Raw genomic sequence first — 23,425 nt, forward strand, 5'->3', positions numbered from 1 at the left:
AAAGCATACTGTAATTCTTTGCAAAAGATCATGAGAAACACCTCATCTCTTCATTTAGACACATAAAATCCAGTACAATTCAAGAATAATACACACTGCGAATATGCTACAACTGGTTATTCTAAAGAAATTAATGACTAAAATCAGATGTATTAGCCCAGTGAGAAAGACATCTGAAAATATGTATGTTCACACAGACTCAAATATTGCAGGTTATTTTATTTTAAAAAATATCTAGTGTAACTAATTTGCATGATTCCTTGAGATCAAAGACTAAAAAAAAGGTTCAATATTTACAGACTGCACAATGAAGAATGACAGCAATACCGTTCTACACAACCAGAAAAAATTTCCATGAAGATGAAAAATCAAATCACTTCCCTTTGCGAGTAGTAGCTAAAATGTTAATAACCCCAGAAAGTTATATCAGCAATGCTTGGATCAGGAGGAGATTTCATATTACCACTGACTTTACTGGAACCTATTATTTAAAGGTTAGCGAGGAGGACTCCAACATTCAACAAATGTGACTATTTCTGAAAAGTAAGGTGGAGGCGTGCAGTTGGATCAAAGCAGTAAGTTCAAAGACCTTGACCATGTATTTACGCAATATTTTTCATATATGGCTGAATAAAATCAGCACTATGTCAATCACTTCAGGTAATAATTATGAATTCTCATTATTATATTGATAGGAGGAACAATAATCTACTCAACTGTTTTAATGGTACATATATAGGACAAGAAACTTTCTAATTTGAACAAACAACTGTTTAATTTTTATAATTAGCAGGAAAAGAAGCAACATTAAATTAGGCAAAGTAAATTTTGTGTTATTGTTCCCTTAATGTCAGGATTATGACTTGTGAAGCATGCTTTCTTTCCTTAGATAAATTCAATTTTTGTTGCTGATAATTGTCTAGTAAATACAGCATAAGGATAAAAAAGTTAGGACTATAGGACTCTTGAAAGTCATTGCTAACAGCAGCAAAACCACCAGGTTTCAGTGTGGATTACTAAATGTTAAGATTAGCGAAATGAAGATTAGTGAAATTCTCCAGAGTTATTAATATGTCTATAATAGTTTTCCACTAGATGCCAAGGGAAATGTTTACATTCAGAGCCAGAACTACCAGATGGAACATCATCAATATTAAGACACATAGCCAAAATTCAGGTATTTTTCTGTACTACCTACTGCCCAGAATCTTAATTTTAACACCAACAACAAACTAAAGAAAAAACACCCAGGTTTTTTCTTCCATAAACCCCAGCGCGCTGGTATTAAACCAGACCACAGAGGGCACCAAAGCTAGAGTACCCCAAATAGATCCACCACATTAATACTGACATATCTGTAAAAGCTATTTTTGCCCTCAAGGAAAGGAAGAGTTTCTTGTTGTTACTGTCAATTATGTATTTGTATTTCTTGTATTTCCCAAATTTTACTGAATATTACAGGTTGGGTTGTTTAGTATGGAGAAGAGAAGGATCCAGAGAGATCTTATAACAGCCTTCAAGTACCTGAAGGGGCCTACAAGAAAGCTGGAGTGGGATTTTTTAGAAGGGGATGTAGTGATAGGAATAGGGCAATAGTTTTAAATTGGAAGACGTTGGATTTAGAATGGATATTAGGAAAAAATTCTTCACTATGAGGGTGGTGAGGCACTGGAATAGGTTGCCCAGGGAGGTGGTGGATGCCTTCTCCCTGGAGGTGTTCAAGGATGGGTTGGATGGGGCCTTAAGCAACCTGGTCTAGTGAGGGTGTCCCTGTCCATGGCAGGGGGGTTGGAACTTGATGATCTTTGAGGACCCTTCCAACCTTAACCATTCTGTGATTTTATGCATCTAACGAACAAATGCAAGCAATGAAAGTGTAACATTGGGTTTGATTTCAAAACATTCAAAATGTCTTTTACTAAAAACCAAACCAACAAATAAATAAAATCAGTTAAATACATTCTCAAATTTTAATTGTACTTAAACTCCTTATCTTTTTAAATTAAATAAGATGTAAATGTAAATGAATAAATGGGTAAATACTCTAGAATTCTTGCAGCTTTGCTAAAAAATGTGTACGAACTCATTTATTCTCAGCAAAAGACCAAATTATATTGGTATCTTAGTTTGAAAATTTAAATCAAGAATAAAAACAAGCCTTAGTCCTCTGACACTTGGATTTATTGTCAGATAATACCGAGTTGTCAGAAGAGTCTCAGTCTTCTGACACTTGGATTCACACAGTATCTATGCAGTATCTATGGACTGGCTGTTTTAACTGCTTAACTTAACCAGAGAACATGTTTAGGAAAAAAAACCCGATGTTCACTTTGAGATACATTCAGAAACAGGTCTTTATAGTCTCCTTTTACATGGAACTTTATTTTACCAATTAACAGAATGTCACTGCTCTAAGGTTGCTGTTGCAAGCTTGAACCCAAGTAGTCTATCAGCCACCAACCACTTCTTGCACCAATTACTTGCAAAAAATAATGGGCAAAATTAACTCAAAATGTTGGTGCATACCACAACCCTAAAGAGGTCTGAGATGATGATGATGAAGAATCTGAACTACCTTGACAAATTCTTAGGAAATACTGTTGAAAGAAAAAAAGGAGAAATAAAGAAGTGAAAGCACCAGAAAGTACTTTGCCAGTACTGTGACCTCAGCTCAGCATATTCCACCAGTCTCATTACACATCAGGAGCTTCTACACAGAGAAGCTTATTTTCATCATGGAATGCTTGTATATAAACTAGAAATTGCTATTAGCATCACAGTAATAATACAGGAAGCTTATCACCTATAGCAAAGTTACCATGGGTTTTCTCTCCCATGGATATCCAAACAGAATTCTACATATAGCCACCACTTTTTGTCTGAAACTAAGAACCTAACAAGACCATCAACCATATCAAAGGCCGATGTTCCCAGTGTTCTGTTCCACATAATGGTCAGTAGTGATCATTTTGAAAAATATTTTTTTCCATTCTTTCCTTAGTTTTAAGAGTGAATTGGAGATGCAGAGTGTACAATGACCCTTTACCTGGATCCAGTAATCTATAGTTCCTAGTGACTGAAGAACTACCTGGAGCTAGCTGTAACTTTATCATAATTTACTTCTTTTGAAAGAGGCGATAGACTGAGATGCTGAGCAGAGCCAGACCTCTTTGCAGACTTCACTACAAACACCCCCATTCAGTGGTATTCCTTTTTAACACCACATTTTCCATATCTGTGTGTTCTGATGATGCTCATATAGTCGAACAATGTTTAGTGGTGTCTTCTTTTTACAAAAGTTGAAAAGTGCTGTTTTGTATTGTACAGGACTGCCTATTTATTGTTAAGAAGGAACAAAACAGAATAATCATAAAATACAGTGGCAATATTCATTAATAAAAACATTAAGTCACTACTGGAGTGGTGAAGGATATTAAAATGCTTTGAAGAAAAGCTTCCATTTGCATTGGCTTTGAGAAGACAAAGTTGTCTTCTGGAATCTTAGCTGCCACCGAACTTGTTTGCTGCTTTGGTAATACAGAAAATTGTATTTGTTGATAGGGTCCTTTAAAAACCTTCTATAAATAAATAAATACCAGGAGTTAGAACAAACGGAAACATCTCCTTGAGGATTAATGGGGACAACTGTTCCTGAAACCTCTCATGGCTACAACAGTCGAACAGAATTCTAACAGAACACCTTGGCTGTCACAAAGACTGAGCAGGACGTGTGTCTATAACACACCATCCTCACTTAAAATGTAAGCAGGAAACAAAAAAAGGCAAACAATCCCACACTGTTTGCCATGACAACATAATCTATCAACCACAGATCACTTCTGCAAAGGTGACTGTTGTTATCTGTCTGAACACACGTCATTGCTTCTCTTGCATTTCCAGAAGATAGAGAAGCTCAGAGTAGCCACACTAACAGGATTTATTAAACCATTACCTCTGCCTTCTGCAACTTTAGTTTCCTCCCAGTACAAAATGGGCCTCCTGGCCTTCAAGCATCTCATACTGATACGAATGGTAGCTGTTGTGCTTGTCAGTAACACAGAGCAAAACCATGATTTGACAGAATCATGACAGAACACATAAGCCTTTGCAGCTCATACAAAAGACTGATTCTCAAACAGAGACGTCAGTGTTGCCCAACTTGTCTGTACTGTTTGCAGGCAACTCCTCTGCAAAGGAGGACATGCCACATACATGAATCTACAGACCCACAAATTCCACAGACAAAACAGTGAAACGTGATATATTCAGGTAAATCTGAAATCTGGTAATTTAGCTGATATTTTTCCACTCTATAAAACCTGCTCCCACATTGTCCCACTCTGTTCAACTGCATGTAATCAGTTAAATGCACTTGCTTCTTGAAGTGCAGAACAAACTGCTAAAAACTTTGCAAAGGGCCTCCAGTGAAAAGCTGTTTTACACAGTCATTTCCTATTACACTTTACTGTACCAGTAATCCAGGACCCAACTGCTGGTTTTGAAAGATGAGTGATGGTTAAAGAACGAACCATCATAAGAACAATAAGGACTGCAGTTGATGGATTTGACAATCAGTTTTTGTGGCTTGCAATACACTTCTATTCTGCCACCTTTCTTACAGAAGGTAGATGTTCAGAAACTCACCATCATCTGCCTGCAGGTTTTTCAATAAATGGCCTAAACAGCTACAGAGGCACTCTGAAGTCGTAAGATGTGAAGCCTTGTCTTCCTCTCTTCCAAGTCAGGGAGAATCTCTACATCTACTGTCAAAGTTTTTCATGCACAAGTCTCTGCTTACCCCTTTGGAAATCAGTATGAGAAGCCTACACCAGGGTGTAGGCTGCCCTACAATGTTGCAAATACATCACAATATACTAAAGAAGTGAACTTTTGAGTTTTTCTGAAAATGAGGAGGAAGAAAAAAGGAACCTGGAGGCAAATGGCATCGACCAGTAACTGGTATTCTTTGAATTTACCTCAGATAACAAAAATGCAAATTATAAGCTACAGAGTATCTCAAATTTCTGAAGAAGGTTACAGAAAAAGGTCAGAAATTACCATCAAAATATTGCAAAAACTTGATTTTTAATTCTTCCCTAGTTACCCAATTACCTCAATTAATGTATTCTGACACCATGGCAAAATTTATAGAATGATGCAGAGGAAAATTATATTTTTTGAAGTTTGAGTTGTTTTCTATGTTTAGATTTAAATGACAAAGACATGGAATTTCTTTTAGGATGATCTTCAAAAAAAAAACTCATCACAAAATCAGACTTAAAACTTCTGCGAATGTTCAGTATTAGATCAGAAATTGTGCTCATCTGGCAAAAATTTAACATTCTAAGTCTTGTCACTAATCTAAGCTGATGTTGATGTCAATATTTTTAAAATTCATACAAAGAAGTAATAATTAACAATCCAGTAGTACTGTGTTTGAGCGGAGAGTATTGGGATCCAGAAGACATTCACTCCTGGGAAAGTTCATTTCTACTCAGCTAAAAACTGAACATTATGTTCTTGAGAACTGTTCCTACAGCACTACACGTAATTATCTTGTGATTGTGGGGTTCTAGTCATATAAATGTTAAACATTTTTATTACTTTTTTTTTTAATTCCCATCTTACAAAGTCCGTGTACGTTTATTAAAATTTGCAAAGCTGAACAGGCATGAAAGAGCAGGAATGAACAGAAAGGAGAATTACTATTATAAAGGAGGCATAGCATGTAAAAACCCCAGAACCTGTCCAACGTATAACTTGAACATCAGACAAACTCCTCATGAAAGGAGTATCTCTTGAAAGGCAAACAAACACCTGTCTTAGTTTCCCTTTTCATACGTGTATCTGTGCTGCTATAAATTTATCAGATAAGGACAAAGAAAATTAACAAATCAATGACTATTAAAGGAATTCAAAGTCAAAGCAAATCTCTAAAACAATTATTTGTCAGTAGATAACAGAGTAGAAACAGGTAATTGATGTTTAATTTACTGAGTTATTTCATTAGTTGCAAGGTCTCAAAGCCTTTCACGTACAGGCTTCACGTCTTAATAACTTCTCCCTCCTAATTTCATAAAACATTTGCAGTTCAAATTGTTTTTCAGACACTATTCAAGATATAAAGCTGAACATCTTTGGGAAAAGCCCAGAATCTATAATTTAAATTTTAATTAATATGCTTTGCTCCACCATTTACATTTTTTATTTCGGACTATTTCTTAGAAAGACTCCAGACTTCAAATTGACTTAGAAGGTTGATTTGAAATGAAGGTCAGCTTTTTGACATTTTCTTTATAACAGCATGAATGTTAATAAATAAATAAATGAGATTATCCTCAATAATGGCCTCCTTCAAAAATCATAATCTCATTGCCTCAGTGTTCATTTAGGTAAATTGTGGGTCTCACCTTGGCATTTAATTAGTCACATGGAAAAAATCCAAGCAAAATAAATCACCAAACACCTTCATATGGGCATGTATTTGCACTGCATAACAGTTACTGCTTAATTATCTTTATTTCAGAAGCAATATTTATTCACTTCGCCTGCTAAAAAATGTTCGCCTTTCACAGTTCTCTGTAAATGAAATATTAAATACAAAAATTTTTTCTCATTTCCCTTTTATGTCCAATCTCTTTGTTTTTCATCCTCAAAGTGATGTCCTTAAATGTCTCTTCACACTCTCTCTTACCCCAAATTAGTTTGACAAACACACAAAAGAGTAAGAAGTAAATATTTCAATTTTTTGCTGTAATGGAATATTTGTCCTTTAAGATATTTCCTGCCTGGAGCATGTACTGTGCTTTACTCATCTTAATTCAATTCATTTTTGGTATCTAATATAGGGAAGAATGTCTTTCACTGGTTCTCATCATTCAGATAGCATTGCTAATCTATTGTACATGTGTATCATTGGAGCCAAGCGTTCACCTCTAGCCGCTATGAAAATTATTAGTAGGAAAACACACTCACCTTCAGGCTCCCCACAGAGTGTACACTGTGACTCTGCAAAGAAAAAGAGATAAATTGTAATTTCTTGATTTTAAGATCTGTCATAATTACATTCTAGAAACAATAAAACTTATACAACCCAAAATTCATATGAAAAATGCAATTCTATTTTCAGCACCCATTTTTTAACAGCTGGAAAATAACTTTCAGAAAAGGATTTTTGCAGGAAGAATTTTAAAATAGAACTATATAAATGTCTAGTTACAGTGATATAACTATTGGCTTCGCAGACACCAGCTCAATCCATTCACATAGCTGGACTTTTCACTTCCACATGACGTTTTTGTATTTGCAGATGTACAATGCTGCAGTGACAACAGTCACTCAAATAAAAAGTTTAAGCCTCCCAATATTTTATTATTGGAGGTAGCAAACAGTAATAGTGACAAAGTCATTATACTCCTTTCTCATAAAAGGTTCCCAAGTCCTCCCAGGCAAGAGCAGTAAGTCAAACATTAAATGTAAATGTGCAGTTATACTGTGCAAAATATTCAAGTACAGAAATGAAGGAAATAAAACTCCATCATCGCAAACAGACGGTCTCTAAATGTACAATTACTATTTTATTCACACACTACTACTATTTGGAAGTTGGCTGTCTTAAAAATTATTTTGCATAATGTACAAATACATACACAGAGGGAGGAAATATTTTAAAGTATCCCTTGAGATTGAACTGCTCCAGGTATTAGAAAGAAGCTGTAGCACAAAGCTGTTGTTTAGAATCCAAATACCAGAATCAACTGAAGTCACAGAGAATGCAATCAAGTTGGCAGATAATTCTGGCACACTGGGAAAAGTCCTACTAGAACCAGCACAGTGTATTTGAAATCGCACATCTCTGAAACCTCCATTTTAACATTGACCATTTAATTTAGCTGAAAGATTACATCTCCAACAGCAACAAGTACACTGAAGCAAATAATCTATATGGCACGCATGCACGCGCGCACACCTGTGCATATTAATTTTTATATCAAATTCAGCACACAAATCAGTTTAACATGCCTGGTATATACATATTTGATTCAAAAGTTTGCTGAAACTGTCTCTGGCTTTGAACGACAAAGAGGATATTGGACTTCAGCTGTGGTCTTGACTCAAGGGTAAAATAAGCCAGAAACAATAGAGCATGAAACGCACACAGTGAGCAGACTGACCTTTATAGTGCCACTGTGCCACTGCCCGTTATTTAGAAGCACCTTCTCCATGCAGATAAGAGACTGTCTCACAGTGACCCACAGCTGTAACGGTACTCGATCCTGCGTATTTCATGTATTTTAAAAACTTTAGTAATTGTTTTTTACAACTGCCAGAGGTTGTAGTGTGCATGAGGGCAAGGAACAACAAATGTTTATCCAGGCAACTCTGCTGCTGATAGGTGGGTCACAATTTTTAAAACAGCATAAAGATAAAAGATAGAAAGGAATTAATTTTGATGTGGCTCAGCAGCATGAGACATGTATTGGGAGGCTCACTAGTGTCTCCAGCGGATCTGACAAATGGAAAGCAGCTCTCTGACAGCGAGCTTGAGAACACCCTCCCCCCCCCAAGAGAAACGCATGAAAAGTCTCCTCTCGGGTAACACTGGCCTGCTTCCTTCGCTGCTGGATAAAAACCGCACTCGCCACATTCTGAAGCGATGCTGAGGAAGCAGCTCAGAAGTTCTTTTTTTTCATTTTTAATTCAAAGACTTTCTGAGGTTTTACTGAGAGGGGCTGCCTGACTGTGTGCAGTTTATTATCCTGATTGATAAGGACGAGCAAGCTGAGACTTGGTTTCTGAACTTCTGACTTTTTGCTGATCTTCCACGTCCTGCTAACAGCTGCTTCACTAGGCTGTTACAATCCAAAGAGTCTGCCTGACATTTTTTGCAGCTCTAAACAGTGTCTTCCAAAGGTCCCGACTCAATGGTACAAACAATTAGTTTTCTTCTTTTCCTCACTAGCATAAATTAGTGCCAGTGCTGCAAATCTGCAGCAGAGTAGATAGCATAACCGCAAAATAAGGCTTGCAGCCATGACTGGTGCCAGAAAGTCATGCAAAAGCTATCCAGGTATCAACACTCTACCTGCCAGACCACTGTTTTTTTGGACTTCTTTCAGGTGTTTGTTTGAGGTCACGCATTTATGGGCAAGCCAGGTGTTTCTTCCCCTACCTCAGCAAGCCTGGGGAGAGCTCATGGGGATAATTTTGTTTTAATTTATCAATGTATGACTTCCAGAGGCTGGGAATTATTTCAAACTGACAGCAGCATCTCTCTACACTGGTAAGAAGCAGACTTTGTGGATGTGGATGATTCACCACTAAGCCTGTTTACGAATTTCCCTACCGTAGTTTGCTACTGTGGGGGAGGACTCGATACCCTTTTTTTTGTGTTTGACACATACACATTGAGTGACAAACAAAACCACAACCACTTCTACCAGACACGTGAACAACATGACAGGGAGGTTGTACAGAGCAGTTTTCCCCAGAGAGTGTGCAAGTGTGTGTGTGCAAGACAAAAACGGAGAGAGAGGAGAAAGAGAGAGAATTAAGTCTATTTAGGTCGCTACATTCAATGGTTATTGTTGAGAGGTTGACTAAAATAATGTAAAATATACACAAGGCACTCAAATATTTGTAGTTTTACATTATACAGAATACATAAATCTTAAAATCATGTAAAGAAGCTATGTCTTGAAACTTATTTTAAATACTTTTCTGTGTAAAACAGATGCCATAACTTGGTAGAAAAGATCTTTTTAGAGGATACTCAATACCAAAGACTGGTACTCATTTGGAAATTTTCTAATTTAAATTTCAGTTCTGGGGTCAGATGACAGCAATGAAGGACAGCGTAAGAAGTTACCACTCCATCAAGTGAAATGACATTCTTTAGGCTAAGATGCACCTCCACTTAAAGTTGTGCGTCTCAACATTAATGTTCCAAAGTCTTAAAAGATTAGCAGAAAGAAACAGCCACCTAACCTGCCTTAGAAATTCATGTTAGCATGAAATAAATTAGTCAGGTTTTGTATGCACCCACTCCTTTTTCTGTTTCATAAGAGTTGGGCTAAATCTTCACAGTAACATGCATGTTAGGAGAAAAATGTTCATCCTGAGTGACCTCTGGAGATCGTCTAGTTCAGCTTCCCTCTGAGAGCAAAGCTGTTGCCAATACAAGTTCAGCTCTGCTGTGGCTTTGACAGTCAAGTCCTGAAAGCCACCAAGGATGGAGATCCCACAACCTCAGTGGGCATGCAGCTCCAGTGCTGCATCAGCCTCGTAGGGTTTTACTTGAATCACAGCCTGCAATTTGTGACCATTCTTCCTTATCACACAGCACTGCCAAAAAGACTTTGGCTCCATCCTGTCTGAAACTCTCCTTCAAAAAGCTCCCCATCATCTCAACAGATGAACAAGACTGGTTTTTCGAACTACTCTCACCACAGGGCCCTCTGTTAATTTCCCCCAAATGCTTTCAGAAGCAGTGAGTCCCAGCCCCCATACACAGCATTCCAGGTATAGCCTCACCAACACCAAAGAACCTCCTCCATTTGCTGATCATACACAGAATCACAAGGTTGGAAGAGACCTTTGAAGATCATTGAGTCCAACCATTCCCATCCTATGCTAAACCATATCCCTAAGTACCTCATCTACCCTTTTTTTGAACACATCCAGGGAAGGTGACTCAACCACCTCCCTGGGCAGCCTGTTCCAGGCCCTGACAACTCTTAAAGTAAAAAGTTTTTTTCTAATATCCAATCTAAACCTGCCCTGGCACAGCTTCATGCCATATCCCCTTGTCCTATCTCCTGCTGAAGAGACCATCGCCCACCTCTCTACAACCTCCCTTCAGGTAGTTGTAGGTGGTGATAAGGTCTCCCCTCAGCCTCCTCTTCTCCAAGCTAAACAGCCCCAGCTCCCTCAGCTGCTCCTCATATGATTTGCCCTCCATCCCCTTCACCAGCCTGGTTGCCCTTCTCTGCACTTTGGCATAGGTCTCTTGCAATGACAATACTGACTGTTACACATATGAAACTTGGCATTCACCTGTCTTCAGAACTAAATAAATAACAAACAAACTCAAGTCTTCTTAAGGTTAGTCCTCTGATCCAAGTCTCCTGCAATTCTAACAGTGCTAATGCATGGCGTAAGGGATGAGGGAACGCATGGCTGAATGCAGGTCAACCAATACTGCTCTTTTCAGGACTAAGCAACCCATAGATGGGCTAAAGGAAAGTGTGATATCTCAGCCTCTGAGAAGTAAATTCTGTATGCCCACGCTGGATGAAATGACATCCAAAGTGGAAGTGCTTCAGCTACTATGCATTGTGACGGAATAGGAGCAGAGACATTAACACATTTCATACAAAGATATTTTTCAAACCTCTCATTCTCACAATTCCTAGCACAGTTTTATGCCTCTACATATCTGATTCACCTACAGTATTATAATGATAATTTCAAAGCAGGTATTCTTTCTTTTTAATATGTTGCTAATCAGCTGCACTTAACAAAGACACTCGTTCTTGCAAAGAGTCATACATGTGAGTAACTTCTTTGTCATTGCTCTCAAAAGCAAAATGACTAAGATGGGCAAGTGTTCAGAGATTTGGGACCCAATAAATCAATAGAACAAGGAAAACCTGTACTTATATTATTAATCTCACTCTATCATTTTGAAATTGTCTAGCCAACAGAAATAATCTTCCCAGATACAAGAACTTGCTGACAAAATAGGTCATAAGAAAATTCTTTTGAAGAAACACATTTATCATAAAGACAGGAGCTCTTTTTTCCTCCCCCCCAAAATACAAAATTTATTTTGATAGTTTTTCTTGTCTAACATAGGTAAGTAAAGCTAAAAAGAAAAAACCCAGACATGTAAATGTCAACATTCTTTCTCCAAAAATCTGAGTTAAACATGCAGTTTCAAATTAGAGTGAAGACAAATTATTCTGTTCAACATGTTCACCTTTCCTTGCTTTGTTTATACTTGTCTTGTGCAGTTGGTATACAAAAAAAATCTACTGTAAAGAGCTACAATAAGCAAACTATATGGGCCAGATGAAAGGTACAAAATAGTCATTATGAATAAATTACAATTCAAAATACCCATGCAAGCTATACAAAGCAGTAAGGTTAAGACAATGTAATATTAGTAGCATTTTAAATCAGTTTAAAGAAAATACTGGGGGTAATTTGATAGTTAACTACACATTAAAGTACATTATGCTCTCAGAAGGGGAGTTACCCAGATTATGGAGTTTAACCTGGATGAGTTTTGACCAAAAAATATAAAAATGACACTATGGCAAGAAATAATATGCAAAGGTGAGAAGCAGTGCTAGGGATAACTTGTCACCTCAGCACTGCATTCACAAAATGGATGCAGTCTGCCCTTCTGACTGCCCCCTGAATAATACCACACACCCAGTTTTGTATCCCCACTTCATTGGTGTCACAACCTTTCTGTTTCTCTTTTCAGCTGACACTGCCAGAGTCCCTTTGCAGCTCCTCCCTGATGCCATATCACTCTTAAATTTTAACTACATTCATCTATGTCTTTGCTGCCTATATTACTCTTCCTCCCCCCCTTTTTACTACCGTCTAAACCTATTTACCAAGTAGCCAAAAGAAATTATTATATATATTATATAATTGCTAAATATCACTGCTTATTTGAACCCAGAATTCAAAGCATCAGAGGAAAACTGGAAATTACTTTTGTTTTGCAGAGAAATATGGTTGTCATCGCAGAAACCAATTATTGATCTGCAATTTATACAAAATAATAATGATAATAATTTAAAAAGCAACAAAAAAATAGATCAAGTTCCAGCGAGGAAAGTCAGCAGACAGTGTGTTAGACTGTGTTTCTATTGGCAAGAAATGTAACTGTTTCTGACACTATTTCATCAATGCCTTTTTATATCATTTTACTGATGTCAGTGAAATGGAACTCCATGACACTTCCAGGCTTAGAGTAGCCATATTGAGATTTAGTACAGCTGAAAAGCAAGATATAATTTAAGGCTAAGCTGTGGCACTTCTAATCGTTTTTATGACTTCAATCCAGTGTTTGTATCTAAACATGGATATAATAGTGGTAATAAAAACTTACTGTATTATGAACTGAGTTTTCCATTCTCTCTTTCGATGTCTGTTTGTTCTCCTACACATTTTGTCTTTACCTGTAGCTATTTACTCCTGTTGATAACTCACTGCTGCACAATACCATTGGCTGAAACATGGACATGACAGACCTATAGGACAAACTGCAAGATTCTGTCATACCCACTGAGAATCTCCCATTCACAATCCTCGTCTCTGTTCTACGATGCCAGATCAAATCCTGGGACGATCTCCTACTCCACATTCAGACACACATGTAGGCTAGGCACCTACAAAAAACAGCTAGTCTTTTCTTCTGCAAAGCACATTTGAAATTTACCTACAGAATTTTTTCTGCCATGTTTTCTAAAACCTCTGATGACAGTGAATACAGTTGTATTCAAGTAAATTACCTCTGAATTTAACTTTTCAGTTGGAGTGACTTTTCCTAGATAGCCCAAGCAGGCATTGTTTCCAACTGTGCAATGGGTGAACTACATTTTCAAAAATAATAATATCCAATTCAGAGACTCATTGTTTCCTTCATGGCTTGTTTTTTGTTCTATTCTAAACCTTCAATTTTTCCTCCCAGTTGTGCTTGCTAATATTCATCCTATCTTCACTCTTTCCCATTTAGCCATATCTTAAAGCTGTAAGTGAATACTGAATAGAGTGCACAACTGGAACCCTTTGACTGCCAGGCAGAGCAGAATATTTTTGCTCTTACATCATTTTATATCTCTAAGAATGCATTTGGCCTAATTTTGGGCAGTACTGTTTTCTCGACTCAAATGAGATCTTCTCTTCATAGGCAGGAATTTGAGATACCTTGAGTAGCCACCACAAGAATGAAACATCAAGGATAGGCTGCTGATCTGCCTTTGCCGTAAGAGCCTTACTCATGTAATCCATATATATCAAGTGAAATCCACCAAGCATTCCAGGTACTTCTTACAACTTTTTGTTTGAAACTATGAAGTGGCAAAATCAAATTGATATTACAGCAAAACACTATTTCTGTTGTGGTTTAACTGCAGCCCCACGCAGCCCACTCACTAACTCCCCCCTTGGTGGCATGGGGGAGAGAATCGGAAGAGTGAAAGTGAGAAAACTCATGGGCTGAGATGAAGGCAGTTTAGTAAGTAATAAGTAAAGCAAAATCCGTGCACACAAGCAAAGCAAGGAATCCATTTCCCACTTCCCATGGGCAGGCAGGTGTTCAGCCATCTCTGGGATGGCTTCATCATGCCATCCCAGAGTTATCTGGGAAGAAAAAACACCGTAACTCTGAATGTCCCTTCTTTATTCTTCTTCCCCCTGCCCCCATTATCTGCTGAGTATGATGCCATATGGTACAGAATACCTTATTGGTAATTTGAGGTGTGCTGTCCCAGCTGTGTGCCCTCCCAACTCCTTGTGCACCCTCAGCCTACTCACTGATGGGCTGAGGATCAGAAAAGGCCTTGGCTCTGTGTAAGCACTGCTCAGCAGTAACTAAATCATCCCTGTGTTACCAACATGATTTCATCTGAAATCCAAAACACAATACCCACTACTAAGAAGAAAATTAACTCTATCCTAGCTGAAACCACAACAATTTTTTACAATGTTGTGAGAGCTGACAAACATTACAACAGGAAGAAAAAGCAACTATTCAGTGTCAGATATTATTTGCACCCATTTCTATCAACAGTCATAAAAGAAAAATAATTTCAATTCATGCATATGAAAGAAAAGCATGCAATTATATACACACACCCATTTACATATGTTTGTGTGTGTGTATGTGTGTACATTTCTATCTTGAAATTTTTTTCTTCTTCTGAACAGTAGAAGTAACTACCAGTCATCTGTTCATCACACAGAACATAGTGAAAAAAATAATAACAATAATTGTTTAGAACTGTTGTGGATACAGTCAATAAATGTATTTAATTCCTCTAGAACTATTTCTACAAGCACTTCTTGCTGAGTATAAGAGCCTACTTGCCTGCCTGCCTGCCTGCCTCTCACTGCTGATCACTTACGGTATGACCATTCTCAAGATGAGATTCCCTTGTGTTTGCAATTTCAGCTTTCTTGAATCTTTCAACTGAGGTATTCATAACAAAGGGCCTTTTATTTCCCAGGATCAGACCTCAGGTTAGAAAAAAACAAATATATACTGGAGTTTTGGAGAATAAGAAAAATACAATAGAAAAACCAGCTGTCTGTGAGAGACTAGCAGCTGGGCTATATTGGGAAAGACAGAGCAAGGGGAATGAGTAGCCCTGATAAATGCAGATACTGAAAGAACTTTAAATAAAAATAGAATACAGAATAGGCATTATTAAAATAGAATGAGCCTAAAGCAGAAGAAAATCAACCAGCCTGGCAGCAAACTTTATATCCTTTTGAGCAAATGAACTGACATCCAACCAAATGCCTAAGCAACCACTAAGAGCCCATTCTTTTCCCCAGATAAAAATATAAGGTTCATGCTCAAAGCAATGCCAGGACCTGTTCACATTACTTGCATATCAGATCCTTCTCCATATGGAGTTTACACATTGCACGTGCATTAACCAAGCCAAAACAGATTTCAGAAAAGAATTATGAGACCAGAAAATCAAATAATTTAATAGGAAAACAAAAATAACTGAAGCAATAAAAAGAAAAATACAAAACCCTCAAGAAAGAAAGGAAAAAAGTTAATGTTCCTCTTGGTGATCTGAACACAAATAGTTTCTTTTCAAAGGAGCAGTCGTAAACACAGTAATAAAATGGATGTGCTTTGGCAGACTTCTGACACACATTTCAGATGCACAGTATCAAAGTGGAGAGTCCAAATATCCTGAATGAGTCCAAAAAAAGACCAGAAGACATGTTTATAAAAAGCAATTCTACGTGGTTTTTTCTCCTCTTTTTTGCACTTGTTTTCTAGTATTTGACATTCAAAGGTTAAAGTGAGTCATATTCCTCACAACCAAGGGAAAGAAACTTACCACTCCCTAATCACATTGTTGCATCTTTATGAAAAACACCAAGGAGAGAAAGGTTGGTGATAAAAATTGCGAGAGCAGGGACCCCTAAGAGTAATACAAATCTGTAAAATACAACTCTGAAGACAGAAGCTTACTCCAAAAGCCCTCTGGAGCAAATGCAAGTGTCATTGGAGTTCAGCAGACTCAGGGTCAAATCTCAACAGCATACTAATGCAGAACTAGCCAAGCTATCTATCACCATTCCTCTACTATCTGTCCTTTTTTTTTCCCCTCTCTTCTTTAACTTTGCCTATTTTAAGAGATTTCACCAATAATCTCAGAGCATCAAAAGAACAGGAAAAACTCATAGAAATCCAAGTTGACCATTATATAACAAAGAACCAATTAGACAGATGGCAAAAATATAGAATGGGTCAGTGCAGTTGTAGACTAGATTATGCACTTTGGTACTCTGACGGTTACATTGATTTTTTTCACTCCTTCTTTTCTCTCATATAGAAATCAGATTTCAAAAGCATATAAATGGAGTGAGGAGTTGACTTGACAAACAGATTGAAGGAGGTAATTTGAAATACAAAAGGTGTACAAAAGATTATGTAACCTTTGGAAGAGGCAAGAGATCATATCCAGGATGTATCCATATCTGGGCAAGACTGTCAAATTATGTCCTTCACATAAAGTCAGTAATGTGTGTCTGCTTAGAATAGTACAGAATGGAAGAGATGTACTGAGGTCATTAGAGATTATCCTTGAATTTGGAGAACTGCCAACTTCAAAGTGATATTAAGTTTCTCAGGGCCTTGACCACGCAAGTTTTGAAAATCCACCAGGAAGGAAAATCTACAGATGCTCTGGGCAACTGTTCCAGTATTTGACCACCCTCATCACTGAGAGTTTTTTACTTCTAGCTAATTGAAATTTCTCTTGCTGCAACATCTATCCCTTCTTGTCCTTTCACTGTGCATGTCCATTAAGAGTCTGGCTCCATCTGGCTGTAATGATCCATTAAGCAGCTGAGGACAGCAATTAGCTTTGCTCTCCTCTTAGTTTTCTCTTCTTCAGGATGAACAAATCCAGGTCTCTTCAGTGTCTCCTTGTGCATCATATGCTCCAGTACTCTAAGAATCTTGGTGGCCATACTCACACGTGCTCCAATTTGTCTATGTCTTTTTTAGACTAGAGTGGGGGTAGGGCAGGGGCTAGAACTGGGCACTCCTCCAACGGCAGCATCTGAAAGTGCCAAAAAGAGAGGAATAATCACTCCCTTTAACCTACGAGCTGTACTGCCCAGTGTGCAGCAGCCTTCATTGATGTAGATATACTTCTGAGATCCTTAAAAAAGGGCACTCAGATACAAAAGGACTGTGATATACAGCTAAAGCTTTGAACTGGTCCAGTTCCAAATATGTAGTGACCTTACATACGAAGTGAATGCTCAAGGAGGTTACAGCAGTAAACTTGGACATGCCAGGCAATGTGTCCCAACAGCTGAAGACCATAGTTCAAGGTCTGATCTGTTGTAGAAGCTTTTTCTACTATACCAAGAGGGAATTCACTATATATTCCTTCCTAAATACAGGCTGGGGGGAGCAAGGCTTGTTTATAAGAGCAGTGAGCTATCCCCTGTAAAGCTTTCTGTCTTGACCAGTCTGTAATGACTTTTGGAATCTAATGATACTTCTAAATATATCTGCTTATCTCAGGAGAAAAGCTTCCAGAAATGCTGCATTCAGGTGGTAGTGAGCAACTACACAAGAAACACAAACTTAGTGTAAACATTAAACTTGATTTAAAATAATGAAACAAAAATCTTTCTATAGTTTATGGCCTTTGCCATCAAACAAATAGTGTTAATAAACCTAATCTGGAAAAAATTAAAGGTGAACTGACAAAATATACGCTTCCCTTTCAAACATGAACTCTCAGAAAAAATAGTTTGTTGATGAGTTCAAACACATCCGTCTCACTGGACTAATAAACATGACTGTCTATCCCCTCTGTCATAAACATTACAAAGGCACAAAGAGCTCAAAAAAAAAAAAAAAAAAAAAAAAGAGTGCTTAACTTTAGTTTTTACAATGGAAAATAAGATTTGTTTGGGGTAAGAGAAACTTTCCAGTGAGTGGAACAAAAAAACCCCAACAAAAACCAACCAACCAACCAACCAAAAAACACAAACCAGAAACCACCACCACCACAAGTGTACATTTTTGCCATTTTTTGTAAAACAACAGCTAACTTCAACTCCAAGCTCCTAACTTGTTCTGGTGAAGTGAGCATCCATACCTGTGAAAAGTCTCTATGCTGGAGCAAGGTGCAAAACTGTGCATATCTGGAAACTTTTCATGCATGAAGACTTCCATAGTGAACATTCTTTATCAACATTCTTAAATAAAATTCTAGTGGCAACTGCACCAGCATTAATTAGAACTGTAGACAGATCCTTTGACAAAATGATGTAAAATTGCAATAAAGAAATAGGAGTTGAGAGTCACAAAATATTTCATGAAGCTAACATTGAGATATGGAATTCAATGACTAAAATATAGTCTGACCTTTTTGCAGAAACACCCATAAATTCAACCTTAAATACCCAAAAGCAAAGTTGAAACAGCAGATTTTAATTTACTATTGCTTTTCAACTTGTATGAGTCCCTTTTCTTCCTTTAGTACATTGTGTACACAGCAATGTCTACCTCTCTCAGCCAACCTCATCTTTTAGATTACTGCAGCAAGCTAGCATTCCCCATCACTGATTTGACCTTGAATTCCTTTATACTTTTGTAATGCTCTGGTGATTTCTTTAATAGTTAGCTACAAGGAAGTCCAGATCTGCAGTATTAGGAGTCTATGTACAGAGAACAACCATCGAACGGTGCCCTAAGGTCGAAATAAAAATTGTGAACGCACACTATGCCATAGTTGTAACAGGTGAGTATCATGGATCTATATGTGTTGCTTACAGGCTTCAGGGAAAAGGAAGTGCAAACACTCAAAACTCATACAGGGCGCTTCTGTCTGATTCTCACACATCACTGAAATTAGAATCTAAGCACAAGCCTTGCAAGCATTTTAGACATATTTAATGTCAAGGTTAAATTAATGTATAATAGGCTCAGTTAACAAAGTACAAATCACTGGCATTATCATCACTGGAGGAAACCTTCACTGTCCAGTCTGTCCTAAGGGCAGGATACTGTTAATAGCCCCATCTGAATGCTATTGCCTTTTGGAAATTAAACATGTCAAACATAAGATAAAATTGTGCAACTACACATCACTTTCAAGATGGTAAAGTCCAGAGAAGACACTAGTCTATATTAAGTGTCCGTAATTTCTCAGATTAGTCAACTGAGTTCAAAGCAAAATCAGTTTCTCTAAATTCTTCAGAACAACTGTTTTTTCCCTTCCAAATCTACTAAATAAAATTTCTACTGTAACTAGTTTTTTCAGTCCCAGAATAAGAACGTTTCTCTACTTCCTAACAAAATAACTAGAAAATTACATTAAAAAATGAAAAAAATCACAGATTAATCGAGCAGTTTCTCTTTATGATCCAGTGCTCAAAATCTTTGCCAAGGAACTACCACCCTCAGTTAAGTTTTTCTGCCTATTTAAATGGGAGAAAATTTACTTCAGTCATGAGAAGTTTGTTGTTAATGCAGCCTTTTCTTTTAGATAAAGTAAAGTCTGCCGACAGACCTCTAAACAGTCACGTAAGAGAGGCTATCTGCAGGACTGGGCATGAATTTAGAGACCATAAACATGCACGCTATGTGATGTCCACAATTTTACTGGCCTCCATCAGGTTATTTACAAGATGTACAAAGGGCTAAAATCAGGAGAATTTGAAGGTAACGAAATTAACAAGGAGATACTATTCTATTACTTGCAAGAAACAAGTAATGAAAAAGTTATGATCTAGCTTTCAACAGTAAAATGATAAATAATTGTACACAAGTTACTCATAAATAAATGTCATAAACAACTAGTTCATAATGCTAAATTCTCTTCATCACAGAAACACCACTGAATTACTAATCAACAGAAGACAGACATACACAGGTGTGAAATTAGCTGTCTGTCATCTTTAAAAAACCCTAAATAAATACCATGATATACCATAGCTATTTTTCGGCACTATTTATCTAAGTTTTACTATTTAAAATATTTCAGTTATTGGATGATGTAATTAGACAAGAACTGTTTGACTTTGAAAACTACTGTACCTCAGATGTGGTTGAAAAACAATAAAGCATACCATTGGCAATGATGGAGTCTAAGCATAAACATGTTTCCTGATACATATAATTCTTCATTAATATTTCAGGCCCTTCTAATACTAATACACCCTTAACGAATGAATCATATGGTATACTACTAATAACATGAATCTACCTGGTTACACTCAGAGATGCTTTGGTGTACATTAAGTTTTATTGTATAAATTGTCTAGCCTAGTTTTATCCTATCAATAATAATCTAGCAAAAAATAACATCTAAACTACCTGGAGGAATCTGATTAATTTGAGAATATTAATAAAATATTTCAACACATATTGTTTAGGTTTTCCATGTTCTGAATGCACACAAGATTTTCTCTAGGGTTGTAATTTTAGTTCCATCTGGTCCAATAGCATTAAAATAAATAATAAATTAAATGTTTTTTTCATAACAATAACATTGTGGATGTTAAATTACATGCTTTCACATAATTACACAGGATGCAAAACCTACAAAAGCAAACAGTTAAATATTAACATTGATTTCAGCAGGACTGAGTACTCTTTTATGCATTTTCTGAAATAATGTCAGCTTTAAAATTGGCCCAGATTAGAAGATCCTTAAATGCTCATACAGCAAAAATAAAGGAAATTTAAGAATATCTACTCCCTCTTCTTTACCCCATTTTCTGTCAAATAAGAGAGATCACAATATATATATTCTGACTATGCTAATGCAATAATGAATTGCAGCATAAACAAATTTTTTAAATTGGAAAAGAGAAGTATTCATGTGAAAAAATTGAATTGCATTTGATAGGGGAAAAGAAATAATCTCTGAAAGTTTCAGGTAAATCTCCAAATTAGTATTGCCTTATGTTTAATTAGTATTGAATTAGATGCTGAAATTACCATTAGATGCTTAAAATTACCATTCAACCAATCTTTCTTTTTATTAAGCAAAAAAATCAACATCAATGGTATTGATGTTGGAACAGGTCCACAAGAGGGCCATGAAGATAATTAGAGGGCTGGAGCACCTCTCCTACAGAGACAGACAGTCTGAGAGAGTTATGGTTGTTCAGCCTGGAGAAGGCTCTGGAGAGACCTTATAGCGGCCTTCTAGTACCTGAAGGGGCCTACAGGAAAGCTGGGGAAGGACTGTTTGTAGGACAAGGGGGAATGGTTTTAAATTGGAAGGTGGTAGATTTAGATTTGATATTAGGAAAAAAGTTTTCACTACAAGGGTGGTGAGGCACTGGACAGGTTGCCCAGGGAGGGGGGAATGGTTTTAAATTGGAAGGTGGTAGATTTAGATTTGATATTAAGAAAAAAGTTTTCACTACGAGGGTGGTGAGGCACTGGACAGGTTGCCCAGGGAGGTGGTGGATGCCCTCTCCCTGGAGGTATTCAAGGACAGGCTGGATGGGGCCTTGAGCAGCAGTGTCCCTGCCCATGGCAGGGGGGTTGGAACTTGATGATCTTTGAGGTCCCTTCCAACCCTAACCATTCTGTGATTTTATATTGAAACAGTGATTAGGAATATAAAAGAACTGGTAGTACTGAGGAAATCCAGTGGGGTTTAGACAGCTCTTCAGCTTGCTTGTCCAGCTTACTAGAAACCCAAACTCTGCTTTTTAAAAGACCTTAGAAAATAACATTATTGATGATACACAAGATCAAATGTTGCAATAAATCTGTGTTCCCTATGACTCGGTCACGACATTTTGGTCACACCACTCAAACTAACAACTTACAAGGGTTATGTGTACATGAAACATTTTTTCCAGTGGAAAGAAACATTTCTGTACAATTTGCATGGGTAGGTCTCGTTAATATAATAGCTCCAAAGTCCACTTCAGCTGATTTGGAAATAAGTGACCCTATCATTAAAGAAAGAGATTTTCCTACAAAGAATCTAGCAAAAGATCTGCAAATATACAGATAGGAACAAAGAATATGAATGGGATTTGTGAGGAAGAGCTTGGTAACCAGAATCTAGGACTGAAGATATCAACTCACAAAAAGAATGTATTTTTCATCATGTAAGGTTACAAGTATGAGGAGGTTATCAAGCACCAGAGAATCAAAGTGTAAGGTGTAAAATAATTACCCTGCTGCCTCCTTAAAGTTTCTGTATACTAATGCACGCAGCATGGGAAATAAACAGGAAGAGTTCGAGATCTTTGTGCAGTCACAAGGCCATGATCTCATCACAATCACGGAGACGTGGTGGGGCAGCTTGAATGACTGTCACACTGTCATGGATGGCTATGTGTTTTTTAGGAAAGATAGGCTAGGGAGGTGAGGTGGAGGAGTTGCTCTTTATGTGAGAGAGCAGCTAGAATGTGCTGAACTCCACCTGGGAGAGGGTGGTGTATCAGTTGAGAGCTTGTGGGTGAGAATCAACGGGCAGGCTAGTGTGGTTGAGACTGTTGTAGGTGTTTACTACAGGCCCCCTGATCAGGGGGGCCTGTTGATGATGCCTTCTAGAATGATGGAGCTAGAAGTAGCCTCGTGATCCCAGGCACTGATTCTTATGGGGGACTTCAATTACCCAAATATTTGTTGGGTAAGCAACAGGGCCAGTCGTGTGCGGTCCAGACCATTTCTGCAATGTGTTGAAGACAAAAATGGTATACAGAAACATTGAGAATTCAAAACCATGTGTCAGCAGATCCAGAGAAAGAACAGATTCATATAAGAACTTAAAGGGGGAAGGGGAGACTTAAATGCTGTAGGCATTGGCATCACAAAACATCTGCAGAAGTTCACATACGCATAGCCACAAAGGAATGCTCTGTTCATGTTTACTGAAACATTTATGCTCTTTGGAAGTACTACTAACTTCATATGAATTCCCTGGAGAGAGTACAGCTAAATGAAATGCTCATTCACAGTAGGAACTTGGTCTAAGTGTGGGAAACACAGCATCAATACTGTATATGAAAATCAAGAGAAGCATGACTCAGTTGGTGGGTTTTTTTAAGATGGGGAACTTAAAATATACAACAGTAGGAAGTGAAAGATCCGGATCTTGGTATGTATCACCATGGCTCAGCCAAAATCAAAGGAATGTCATTGTTTTTTATCAATTAT

The 23,425-nt window shown here is 37.4% G+C and overlaps 1 protein-coding gene across 1 annotated transcript in view; it reads right to left on the reverse strand.

The window, feature by feature from the left end:
- Nucleotides 1-23,425, reverse strand: part of DLGAP2 (DLG associated protein 2) — a gene marked incomplete at its 3' end in the record, with an annotated part of 378,466 nt that overhangs the window by 227,061 nt on the left and 127,980 nt on the right. Inside the window, exon 2 of the mRNA XM_084262520.1 lies at nt 6,976-7,008. The remainder of the gene's footprint in view (nt 1-6,975; nt 7,009-23,425) is intronic.

The sequence above is a fragment of the Gallinula chloropus genome, assembly GCF_964237585.1.
Source record: "Gallinula chloropus genome assembly, chromosome: 3".
Classification (NCBI taxonomy): domain Eukaryota; kingdom Metazoa; phylum Chordata; class Aves; order Gruiformes; family Rallidae; genus Gallinula; species Gallinula chloropus.